The sequence below is a fragment of the Rhincodon typus genome, chromosome 6 (assembly GCF_021869965.1).
Source record: "Rhincodon typus isolate 14 chromosome 6, sRhiTyp1.1, whole genome shotgun sequence".
Taxonomy (NCBI): domain Eukaryota; kingdom Metazoa; phylum Chordata; class Chondrichthyes; order Orectolobiformes; family Rhincodontidae; genus Rhincodon; species Rhincodon typus.
Window position 1 is genome coordinate 1,444,669 of NC_063337.1, and position 11,856 is coordinate 1,456,524.

At 41.9% G+C, this 11,856-nt stretch overlaps 1 protein-coding gene across 4 annotated transcripts in view; it reads right to left on the reverse strand.

Annotated features, from left to right (window-relative positions):
• Nucleotides 1-11,856, reverse strand: part of LOC109936712 (stromal interaction molecule 1) — a 124,083-nt gene that overhangs the window by 53,876 nt on the left and 58,351 nt on the right. The window lies entirely within an intron of this gene.

An 11,856-nucleotide genomic window follows, 5' to 3' on the forward strand; every position in this document is an offset into this window, starting at 1 on the left:
GCAACAGCATACACCACTGCCAGACCTCACTGTGAAAGCTAATCAGCTCAATGCTGAAACTAACCATGCTGTCCTACTAAATTATCAACAAGAACAATGGGCTCCAACCAAAAGCCAATAAAGCCATCCTCATCAACTGCTTTGGAATTAGCTGGATGGATATATAGTCAAAACTGAAAGTGAGATTTCAGAATCTTTCTCACTACTCATCTCCAATAACTTCCTCCACAGCACACTGACACTGAAGGATCTGGTTATACTTCACAACAATGACAGAAGCAAGCAGCATCACAATGGACTTCCAAGCCATTCAGAGTCAGTCGTACCTCAGCATGCAATACAGACTAAGGAATAGCACAGATCTGCCAGATTTTCCAATCGTTATCCATCCAGGCAAACAACTCAGAAACTGACTTGTTGATATAACCCTGTGGCAGGACAAATGTATTTGAAGTTTAATTTCATGCTTCAGTCGAATAGGATTTATAACAGCAGGTTATTTTTCAAGAACAACACCAATAAACTCACCTCAGAGACAAAGACAGATGCAAGTCATTCCTAATCATGATGCTGTTGAGAATACCTTTCTTTTAAAAATGGTATTTCCGATTTTTTTTAAACCCTGAGAAGCTGAACTCTGGTCACTTTCCAAAGACTGAACTCAGCTTGAATTCAATCAAAAGCTGAAAATCTTCCATCAATCTACTACAGTCAGCAATTCGACTTTGTCAACCAAATATCTACTGTGAGAAGTCATCAAATTCTATCCATTTGTTTTCTGACCTTTGGCCAGAGGTGCCCTTCATTTTTTGGAAGTTTGGTTTTTTTTGTGCTTTATGTGAGTGCAAGGATTGGGGGATATTGCTCTAATTTTGGATATTAAACAGTGTTTGCCATTTTTTTAAAGAATAAGTTTATGTTATTATAAAAAATTTACAGTTCATTAAAGAAGTTTTGTGAAAGTCTCGTTTATACTGCATAGCATATCAAATGCCATTTTGGTGACTAAAACCAAACATTTATACTGCTGGTGTGTCTCGGGAATACAGGGGCTCAATTACCAAAACATTCCTCCTGTCACAGCTGTAATTGAAGCCAATTCTTCGGAAATTGATCTAAATTAAGTGAAGTGAAGGACCATGCGAGTCAGGGACCTTTACAATAAATCAGGGTTTCAAATGATCATATGGAGCATAAGTAGGCCATTCAGCCCCTTAAGTCTGCTCCAACATTCAATTACACCATGGCTGGTCTGATTACTCCTCACTGAAGTAGCACGCTGAAAATCAATCCCTGTTATTCCCAGAGGCATCACAAAAGTTAAAGATTTTAGAAAGTACACAGAATTCCTCAATTTCCCCATCCTTTAGACCCAGGTTGACAGAAAGCAGGATTCCGTTTACAAATAAATAGATTTGATAAATAGATTCAAGCTACAGATAAACAATTATGAATTATCGACAGCTAACTGTACTAGTTAAAACTCTAAACCCCTGTACAACACAAACATACATACACACACACACACGCATAATAGGCAGAGGAAACAGTCCCTGTGCACAGAGTTTGCAGAGATGATTCTTCCACTGATCAGAGCACTGCTTCCTAATCTTTCTTCTCCAGATACTTCTAATTGTTTGTAGGAGGTATAGGGTGACTGGTTCATACTTAACAATGAAAGGTCAGTGTACAGCAACCAGAAATGGGTCGTCTTCAGATTTCACATACTTTCTTTGCTGCAGAGCTAAAACAGCTCCTTCCTTCCCAGAGATCCAATGGTTTTAGCTTCCTGAGAACGAACCACATAGATGTTGGCAGGAGGAGATATTTGTCATCAATAATTGGTCACTTATCCGTGGATCAATCAGATACTTTTTGCCAGCCAAAGCTCCATTTGTAAACAAGCTTTAGCTCCAGCTCGATAGTAAGCCGGGCTTCCATTATTGATTCAATAAGGAGCTGTGTAAACACTACTTACAATGAGTGTCAAGTTACCTGCTTTTAAAATCTGCAGCAATCCTTTAACCATCCTTGATTTTTAAGACATTGCTTTTCCCATTTCAAACCTCACTCATAAACACAGTGCAAGTATAATTTGGAAATTGTGAGGTCATCCACTTCGGTAGCAAAAACAGAAAGGCAGATTATTATTTGAATGGCAATAAAGAGGAAACGAGGAAGCTGCAAAGAGACCCGGGTGTCCTGGTATACCAATCGCTGAAGGTAAGCATACAGATGTAGGTGAAGGAGGTAAATGGTATGTTGGCCTGCATAACAAGAAGATTTGAGTATAGGAGCAGAGAGACCTTGCTGCAATTACACAGGACCTTGGTAAGACCACACCTGGAATACTGTGTACAAGTTTTGGTCTTCTTATCTGAAAAAGGATGTTCTGGTGATGGAGGAAGTGCAACAAAGGTTTACCAGGTTGATTCCTGGGATAGCAGAACTGCCATATGAAGGTAGACTCGATTACTTGGAAATATATGCACTGGAGTTTGGAAGAATAAAGGGAGTTCTCAGAAACCTATAAAATTCTAACAAGACTAAAATTCTAACATCGTAAATACAGGAAGGATGTCCTGATGACCAGGGAGTCCAAAACAAGGAATCACAGTCAAAGGATATCGGGTAGGCCATTTAGGACTGAGGAGAAAGGAGATGAATGGTGAGTCTGTGGAATTCTCTGCCACAGAAAACATGCGAGGCCAAAACATTAAACATCTTCAAGAAGGAGTTAGATATAGTCCTTGAGCTAAAGGGATCAAAGAGAGTGGTGGTGAAGGGTTGTTTTTCGGACTGGAGGCCTGTGACTGGCGGTGTTTCACAGGGATCGGTGCTGGGTCCACTGTTGCTTGTCATTCATATAAACAATTTGGATGAGAATTTAGGAGGCATGGTTAGTAAGTTTGCAGACAACATCGAAATTGGTGGTGAAGTGGACAGTGAAGAAGGTTATCTAAGATGACAAAGGGATCTCAATCAATTGGGCCAAAAGGCTGAGGAGCGGCAGGTGGAGTTTAATTTGGATAAATGTGAGGTATTACATTTTTGGTAAAACAAACAAGGGCAGGATTTAACAATTAATGGTAGGGCCCTGGGCAGTGATGTAGAACAGACAGACCTAGGGATTCAGGTACATAATTCTTTGAAAGTTGCATCGCAGGTAGACAGGATGGTTAAGAAGGTATTTAGCACGCTTTCCTTCATTGTTCAGACCATTGTGTAGAGGAGTTAGGACGTCACATTGAGGTTGTACAGGATATTGATGAAGCCACTTTTGCTGTACTGTGCGCAGTGCTACAGGAAGGATATTATTAACTTGGAGAGGGCTCAGAAAAGATTTACCAAGATGTTGTTAGGACTGGAGTGTTTGAGTTGTAAGGATAGGCTGGGACTTTTATTCACTGGAGCTTAGGAGGTCGAGGGGTGACCTTAGAGATTTATAAAATCATGAAGGGTATAGGCAAGGTGAATAGCAAAGGTCCTTTCCCTAGGCTGGGGGAATTCAAAACTAGGGGGCAAATTTTTAAAGTGAGAGGAGAAAGATTTAAAAGGGACCTGAGGGGCAACTTTTCCACACAGACAGTGGTTCGCTTGTGGAATGAACTGCCAGAGAATGTAATAGACACAGATACAATTACAACATTTACAGATATGGGCCAAACACAGGCAACTGCAGTTAGTTTAGTTTGGGAAACTTGGTCAGCATGGACCGGTTGGACCAAAGGGTCTGTATGACTCTATAAGAAAGCATGGTACTGAGCTGAATGATCATACTGAACAGTGGAACAGGCTGGGAGGGCTGAATGGTGTACTCTTGCTCCTATCTTCTATATTTCTGTATTTCTATGTTAATAGAAAAATAAAAAAGAAATGGATTTTGCATTATTTCTGTCTGTTCCCTGAACGTTTCAACCCCTTGACTATTGAGAATCTAGTATTTATAGGTTCCGCTTCCACCATTTTTTCAGGAAGAGAGTTCCAAAGACTCAGGACCTCAGAGAAAGGAAATCTCATCTCCACATGAACTGAGTGACCCCTTGTTTTTAAGGTAACCCCTAGTTCAAGATTCTCCCATAAGAGGAAACATCCTCTCCACACCCACCCTGTCAAAACCCCTCAGGATCGTGTGTGTTTCACTCTTCTAAACTCCACTGGATACAAACCTTGCCTGTCTACCCTTTTCTCATAAGATAACTATTCCCCCATGCAGGCACCAGTATAGCAACAATTCGCTGAACTGCTTCCAACACACTGACATTCTTCCTTCAATCAGATGATCAATACTATGTACTGCAGATGTTTTCTTATCAATGTCCTGTTTAACTGAATCATCACCTCACTACTTTTGTATATAATCGTTCTCCTTCCCATTGCAGTTTCTCTCCAGCCAAGTAGATATCCCAGACCCTAGCACTAAGCAGGCTGTCTGGACTCTTACTCTTTGATATAGAGGACAGTGTGTATCGCCATCACACGGTCCGACTCTCCCACCACCTTCCTTTTTGGCTCCTTTCCCTTTTATGGCATTCTGTACCCTGGTGCCATGAGAGTGAGCTCACCCACCCAGCAGTCCTTACTTGCCTCAAGGCAAAGTGAAAGAACCTCACACCTGTTGGAAAACTGAGTGACAACTTGGAAGATTTCCAAAGGCTGAAGGACTTGGGAAAGACAATCAGACAATCACTTCACCCATGAGGATGCAGCACAAGGAATGAGGGGTGCCAATTTGTGTCTTTGGAACTCTGTGTCACAGACAGTGGTGGGGCAGAGTCCTTACGTATATTAGAGGCTTAAATAGATGCTTCATCAGTCAGGAAATCAAAGGTTACAGGGCAGGAAAATGGACGTGCGGAATGTAGGAGTAGCCGAGATCCTATTAAATGGCAGAGCAGGCTTAAGAGGCACAATGGTCTATTTCGGTTTCTATTTCTTATGATCTAAGGGACATGGGCTTTTGGAGGTTTACAGGAAGCACAGACACTTGTAGCACAGAAGGAAATCTGCAGCCTTTGACTCTGTGCCAGTTCTTTGCTGAATTCCACTCTCCCTGTGCTTTCTAATGTTTATGCAGTTGGCCCTTAAAAAATGAACTGCTTTAACACTGTCAGATTTGAACAACGTTCTGTAAAAATAAAAATTAGCCCATCTCCACAGCAAAAACAAAGTGGTTCTTGCCCTGCCACAGAAGTCTCCGAGAGATGGACAGAGGACTACAAAGGATGGCTGCAGCAATAAGAGGGACAAGACTGTTGCGATCACATACAGATCCTAATACAAGGCACATGACTAAATATTCAGTGAAGGATTTGTAGTGTGTCTGCCTGGCATCCTGCATTGCATATTACCGTCAATGCTTAAAGTTAGAACATACTGCAAAATAGGTGAGAATTGCTTTGGAGTTCCTATAGGAACAGAGCACTCATGCTTAAGAGCTGCAATTGTTAACAAGTATTTTGGAATCAGTAAACAACAGGAAAAGCATCACTTAAGGCAATAAATGTTCCATTGTGCGTCATGTAAGATTACCTTATTTCATCTCAGAATTATTCATTGTTTAATCCACGTCAGAAACAAGCTTGAAATCTGCAGAGCTCAACACATAACTGGCTGAATTTAACACCCACCACGTAAATTGGCTCTAAACTAAGTATATCCAGGTATTCGATTTGATTTGAGTGTGCCCACCAGTACTGTAGTCGTGTTATACAGTGACAGACCTGTTCCCACCAGTACTGCACCCCAATTTTATAGTGACAACGTTCCCACCAGTACTGTGCCCCAGTGTTATACTGTGATGAACCTGTGCCCAGCAGTATTGTACCCAGTGTTATACAGTGACAGGCCTGTCCCCACCAGTACTGTGCCCCAGTGTTATACTGTGATGAACCTGTGCCCATCTGTATTGTACCCAGTGTTATACAGTGACAGGCCTGTCCCCACCAGTACTGTACCCCAGTGTTATACAGTGATAGACCTGTCCCCACGAGTACTATGTCTCAGTGTTATACAATGACAGATGTACTCTCCCCCATACCGACTGAGAATTTCTCATTTGACCATTCTGCTCAGTTGAATTGTAAGAAATTATAGATTCTAGATACTTGAGCAGAACTAATTTTTTGAAGCTTAAGTCCAAGGATCCTGAAAAAGCTAGAGAGAAAAAGGTGGAGACGAGGTGTTTGGCGGTGGATGGGGGTAGGGCTCATGGTGTTGATGTGGAGGTGGTGAGAAGGTAAGGTGAAGGCAGTGCTCCTGCTGCACTTGGTCAAGGTCACAGGGCTGGATGGTGTTGGAGGTGCGTTTAGTGAGTAGTTACTGCAGTGCATCCTGTAGATGATACACATTGTTGTTGATGAGTGTCAATGGTGGAAAGAGTGAATGCAGTTCCAATCAAGAGGGTTGCTTTGTTTGGAAGGTGTCGAACTTCTCGACTGATTTTGGATTCTAACTGTCATAATTCACTGGGTTAGTGTGCTGTAAATCCAGCCCCACTATTCCATTAGCAAGAAAACAACTTTTTTGCTGTAATCATTTTTTAAAATCAATAACAAAAAAAGGTTTGTTAAACTGCTAATCTATTATCTTATAACTTAAATTCTACTCCCTTCTTAAAATTCCCATACACATACAAATAGATATAAAAATGATGGTGGGAGAAGGAAAATAAAGCTGGAGAAGCACAGTTCTGGCATCAATCTGGACTACTGGTATCACTGAGCTGTTTGCTTTTGATTATCTTTGACTCATTTTGATTCTTTGCACCGATTCTCAGTCTTTCATTCAGTGTTTGGGATCTGCCCTTTCAGTCCATCTGAGGGTGGTCTATCCCCTTTTCCTTTTAACAGGGGATTTGCACAGACACAGCATCTTACAGAAAAAGGTGAGGGAGAGTAGATAGCTACTGGGATTTTCTGTCACTTCTCCACATAGAAGGAAGGGAGCGAGAGGGAGAGGGAGAAAGGGGACGGAGAGAGAGGGGGGGAGAAAGAGAAAGAGACAGAGGCTTAATGTTTCTATTGTATTGTCCAGACAAAGTTGTAGCCAGCAGCCCATGAACAAATCAAGTATTTGTAACTTTGCTGAGCCCTACTCAGCCCGCAAAAACCAACTGATGCCAATCGAAAAGCCAAGTAAAAGATTGTGTCAAAATTGCCACTTTATCTGGAACACTCCCTTTGCTTGAAGAAGGCTACTTTGCACATACAACTGACAATGTGTTTTGTAACTTGTTTGCAGTTTTATAACCATCTCCTTTCGCAGTTTCCTTGGGTTAAAGCAGCATCTTTCTCCATTTTTGGTCCATAGTCCAAAAAACAGTGGTCTCCACAAAGTGGAGAGTATTGCATCACACTCCTGATGTGTGTCTTGTAGTAACTGACATCTAATGTGGAGAGTTAGTTACTTGTTTCAGAATTCCCAGCATCTGACCTGCTCTTTAATCTCTTTATTCCCACATGCATTGCAACATCCATGTTGTTGTTGTCTCGACTCCAATGTTCTCCTAGTTGGTCTCCTTTCCCCCTAGACTTGAACTTATTCAAAGCTGTCCTGCCCTCACTAACTTCCACTGCCAACCATGTACTGATTGAAGTATGTTGTCTTCTGAGTCAGCAATACATCAATTGTAAAATGTGCCTCCTTGTGTTTACAAACAAAAAAAACACATGAAACAGAACAGAAGGTGGGCTCTGCATTCAATATGACTGTGGCTAATATTATCTTTCAAATCCCTCCCTAGCCACATTTCCTCTATTTCTGTACCTTTCTCCAGCACTGGGACCCTGTAAGACCTCTGCAGCCCTTTCATTCTGGCCTCTTACGTATCTTCCACTTCAATTAATTTACCACTAAGGGATGCAAAGACGAGATCTGCTTGGGGCTTCAAGCGGGTTTTCCAAACAAACATCAGTCATGGGGAGCAAAATCATTCTCAGACACAAAACTTACAAAGTGTAAAATAGTAAAGCAACTTCACAGATGTATGGTGGGTTCCAGTGAACAATCTCCCTAACAGATCTCCTCAGGAATGGTACTTAGGACCTACCGTGCCAGTCTGAACAGGCATGCAGTTTTTCCTACAACTGAAAACAACAAATTTTATCCAGGCTAGGTATTCCTGTTTACCAAGTTAGTTTTGTGTGAAACATTTCAGCTCCTTCTGTGACAGGTGTGAACAGATGACTGGAGCAACTGATTGTCACAATGACTTCCTCTATTTCCTAATTAGATTACCTGATGATGCTCATTCTGTTGTAATGTCAGAAATTATCCTTTCTTAATGACATCACTCCTGTCCCAGGTAATACTAAAGATGACAGAAAGCCCTCGAAACTCTATCATTGAAGAGGTATCCTGGGTTACCAGTTGAGATTGTCTTCCCAAAGGTACAAATTAAAGGTTGCTGGATGTTTGAACAAAATGAATTTGCACTGAGAGCTAATTTAAAATACTCCATAATCAGCCCTAATCACTAGAATTCATTCCCTAAACCTCAATGATGACTTTAAAACATTTCTTAAAATTTTCCCCTATCAAAAGGCTTTTCGTCAACAGTTTTACGAGTTGGTTTATTACCCAGTGGAATGATTTTCTTGATGACATTCCCAGGAAGTGATGTTTTACGATGATAACTTAATACAAGTTATTGTTCTATCAGAAACACACCTCAAAATCTGCATTGCACTTGCCCATCATAACTTTGATCCAATATCCAACCAGCTTTGAGTGCATTAAACGATGCAAACTGTTGTGAATGTGACCATCAATTCCAATTTGCAGCTGGTTCCCTGGGCAGTGGCCTCTCTGTCATGCTTCCATGCCAGCTGGCAGCCATAGCTCCAACACTCAGCTCTAGGTCAGAGCTCATATGTTCACTGACCACATCAGGGATTTCAGCTTAAAACCCAGCACACTCCAAATACAGTGCAGCATTTCCAGAGGCTTCTTGGGGAGCGCCAAACTGCCGGAGGGTCAGCGCCGAGGGAGCGCCGCACTGCTGGAGGGTCAGCGCCGAGAGACAGCCGCACTGTCGGAGGGTCAGTGCTGAGGGAGCGCCGTAACATCAGAAATCTATGTCTTCAAAGCCATTGTTTCCAACAAATTTTCAGGAAGAGAGTTTCAGAGAGCCTGCCTTAAATGGGCTACCCTTATTTTCAAATATCTACCCTATCAATTCCTGTAAGCTTCTTTTATATATTTCAAAAAGGTCTCCTTTCATTTTTATAAACTTCAATGATTACAGACCAACCCACTCAATTTCACTTGATATAAACAGTCCTCTCAAAGTATTCCAGTTATGATCTCACTCGTGCCTTGTATAGTTTTAGCGAGACTTCTCTATTTTTATACTCCATTCCCCTTCAAATAAAGACCAATATTCCATTTGTCATCCTATTACTTCCTGAACATGGATGCTGGTTTGATTGTGATTTATGTATGAGGATTCCCAAATACCTCTGTTCCATAGCATTCTGCAATCTTTCTTCATTTAAATAATATTCAGCTCCTCTATTCTTTATGCCAAAGTGCACTCAACCCTAATCCCTTCATTTCCTACATTATATTCCATCTGCCAGGTTTTTGCCCACTTGCTGAACCCGTTTATATCCCTCTGCAGACTCTTTGTGTCATCCTCCCACTTGCCTTCCCATCCAAGTTAGGATCGTCCACAAACTTGGCAACAGTACATTCACTTTCCTCATCCAGGTCATATATATTGTAAATAATTGTGGCCCCAGCACTAATCCCTGTGGCACAACTCTAGTTACTGATATAACTCCACAGAGGCTGGTATCCCATCACCAAGACACCCTTTATTTACACGTGGAGAGTCCGTGACATTGTACCAGCTCCCTCAGAGCCAGCTCTCAGAATAAGCAGAACCTCTGAGCCTCCTGTTTATATCTGTCAGCCGGGACCTCCCTGACTGGACCCCACTTGGAGCAGATCTGGACACCACACCTTAGGAAGGATATATTGGTCTTGGAGGGAGTACAAAGTAGGTGTACAAGAATGATACATGGGCTTCAGGAGTCACATTATAAAGGGAGATTATAAGGTATTATTTATCTCCGATTTAAAAATAACAACTTTCTCTAGAATTTAGCAAATCAAGGATGATCTAGACGAAGTCTTCAAGCTATTAACAGGAAAAGACAGGGTAGACAAACTATTTCTACTTGTTGGAGATTTTGGGCCAGATCATTCAGGAGAGATGTTAGGAAGCACTTCTACCCACAAAGGGTGGGAGAGGTTTGGAACTCTCTTCCACAAATGGCAGTGGATACTACATCAGTTGTTATTTTTAAATCAGAGATAAATAATACCTTTCCTTAACAAAAATTTTAGGGATATGGGGGCCAAAGGCAGATATATGGAGTTAGGCCATAGGTCACCCATGATTTCATCAAACAGTAGAACAGGCTCGAGGGGCTGAATGGCCTTTTGTCACTGTGTCCTCTGGGCAATTAGGGATAGGTAACAACTGCTGGCCTAGCCAGTGACTCCAAATCCTATGAAAGAAATCCCTTTGAATCTCAGAACTCTGCATCATTAGAGGGTCCAGCCCATTGGTCAAGATTTTAACCCAACGATCCAATCAGCCTGTTCCAATGGTTCAGGGAGTTCTTTTGTCAACATTCCTTCCCGAGTAACAACAGATTAATTGGCTATGATAACAAGGTGTAGAGCTGGATGAACACAGCAGGCCAAGCAGCATCAGAGGAACAGGAAGGCTGACGTTTCGGGCCTAGACCCTTCTTCAGAAAATTTTCTGATTTCATGTGTTTCTGGTTTGTGTGTTCATCCAGCTCTACAACTTGTTATCTCAGATTCTCCAGCATCTGCAGTTCCTGCTATCTCTGAACCAGATTAATTGGCCCTTGACCAGTTATAAAACTTGCAAAGTAACAACACAACAGTTACATCACTTCAAAGGAATTATTCACAAAGGAGTTTGAAGAATGCAATAAGGTAAATCAAAGACATTAAAACATAGAGATAACAAGGTGTAGAGCTGGATGAACAAAGCAGGGGTGTTCATCCAGCTCCACACCTTGTTATCTCAGATTCTCCAGCATCGGTAGTTCCTACTATCTCTGAATCGTTAAAACATAGGGAGTTTTGAGCATTCTCAAAGCTATGAACAAAAAAATTCTCTCCCCCATTCTCTTTTATCACCCTCTTTTGCACCCTCTCTTTTCCTCGCTAACTTTCAACTGAATGGACACCGGGATTAATCCTTACTTCAATGAGAAGTCAACATACAAAACTCCATAGAATGGTCTGGGAGATTGTTAAGCAGAGAGAAAACATTATTGCCTCTTGCAAAGTTCCTGACTCGTTTTCCAATTATCCTGCACCTGAAAATGGCATCACACAGCAACCAAGCTTGTAAAAGGACAAGCGTGTGCCATTTGACAAGGCTGTGAATCATTGTTGATTTGTCACAAGCTGAAAGTACCTACAGAATCACAATTACAGCAGCAGCTGTGTGCCATTGGTGAGGCAATCAGCACTAAGCTCTACTTCCCCACACTGACTCTCCCTGGTCACAGCACAACGTGACCGACACATTACAGTTCAGGAATATTGTGTGTCTGTGAGAGAGAGCGCGAGAGAGGGAGAGCGAGTGTGAGTGTGAGAGAGAGAGTGTGAAAGTGAGTGTGAGAGTGTGAAAGTGAGTGTGAGAGTGTGAAAGTGAGTGTGAGAGTGTGAAAGTGAGTGTGAGAGTGTGAAAGTGTGAGTGTGAGAGAGTGTGAGTGACAGTGAGAGAGTGAGAGAGTGAGAGAGTGAGGCAGAGAGGCAGAGAGGCAGAGAGGCAGAGAGGCAGAGAGGCAGAGAGGCAGAGAG